This window comes from Carassius auratus, chromosome 20 (genome assembly GCF_003368295.1).
Source record: "Carassius auratus strain Wakin chromosome 20, ASM336829v1, whole genome shotgun sequence".
NCBI classification, from domain to species: Eukaryota; Metazoa; Chordata; class Actinopteri; order Cypriniformes; family Cyprinidae; genus Carassius; species Carassius auratus.
The window spans coordinates 24912771-24914094 of record NC_039262.1 but is presented as its reverse complement, the minus strand read 5'-3'; the positions used below and the strand labels follow the sequence as shown (position 1 = coordinate 24914094).

The 1324-nt window shown below is 34.4% G+C and overlaps 1 long non-coding RNA gene across 1 annotated transcript; it reads right to left on the bottom strand.

The window, feature by feature from the left end:
• Window positions 1-424: 424 nt before the first annotated feature.
• Window positions 425-1087, bottom strand: LOC113037866 (uncharacterized). Its single transcript, XR_003274700.1, has 3 exons — window positions 985-1087; window positions 850-898; window positions 425-541 (listed from the first exon to the last, which is right to left on the bottom strand). It is a non-coding gene; the product is annotated as an uncharacterized LOC113037866 (long non-coding RNA).
• Between the last annotated feature and the right edge of the window lie 237 nt (window positions 1088-1324).

Below are 1324 nucleotides of genomic sequence, written 5' to 3'. Positions count from 1 at the left end.
AGTTCATCAATTCACATAAATAGTTTGTCATAATGTACCATCAGTTTCCTATTAATGAACACCTTGTCCAGCTCAGTTATTATACAAAGTTGTGTTCTATCATGTCACATGCTGTTGTGGCAGAATATATGGCTTTTTAAAATTGCATTTTCTCATCAACTCACCAAATATGCCTTCACTAGTTTTTCAGGGTCTTCATTCAAGTAGGTGCACAGAGACTTGATCACACAGGCGCTTCTGGTATGTATAGGGTCATCCTGTGGGGTGAGGACAAGATTAACTCAAACTTCAGTGATAGCACAGTTAAGGAGTACTGTTAAGGAAAAAAAATGCCAAACTACATTGTTCTTTCCACCTGCAATGAGTATGACTATGAAAGCAATTTATCAATACAAACCTTGGAGATGGTAACCATGATCAGTGGGATTATTTTTTTTTCCCTGATTGCCCGCCTTTTCTACTGAAGATCTCCACCTATCATGTTGAGTACCAGTCAAGCTCAGCGAAGAACATGGTACAGTAGGAATTCGCAAGAACTCCCCTGTAAAAAAAAACAAAAACAAAAAAAAAAAAACATTTGTTAACTCTTGTACTCATAACACAAGGATGATAATACAAAAAGCCGTTTTAACAAATTTTCTATCAACAATGAGAGAGTTAAGGCATGATATACAGCACCATCTAAATATGGTCTACTCTTTTTTTTTGTATTAAAAGTATAAGAGCTGACGTGAGTTTTCAGTCCTACTCATGTCTTAAATGTGCATGGACAATTTAAATATACACAAACATATGAATTGCTGATTCCAAAACAATGGTTTAGTTTATAATGATAATAGTAATTTGTACCTTCAACTCTCCTTTGCAATACACCGCCTGCACAGCCACATATATGTTACTAAAAGAGAAACAAAAGGAAAGTTCATTAATCAAGGATTGTTAGTTATACATTTCTGTATGTGAATGTTATGAAAAACTACTAACCATGTAATAAAGGTGAGGTTCACAGCAGAAGAGCATTGGGGACAGATTTATATTTTGATGTAGCCCATTTCTTTTCTTTTTTTCTTGTAAGAAACATTTCCTCTGTGAAAAAGAGATGTATAAGAGTTCACCTGAAAAACTGCAACAGATTTACCCTAATGTGTATGCTAAGACTGCATGGGCATCATAGAATTTACTTGACAATTTTAGCATAATGTAATCAATAAGCTGGGTAGCATTATGTGGCATTTTGAAACTACGTTTGAAAAGACAGAAATGTCTAGTTATCGATGTTTAAAGTAATATTTTGCCGATATACACATAAATACAAGGGCCAAGC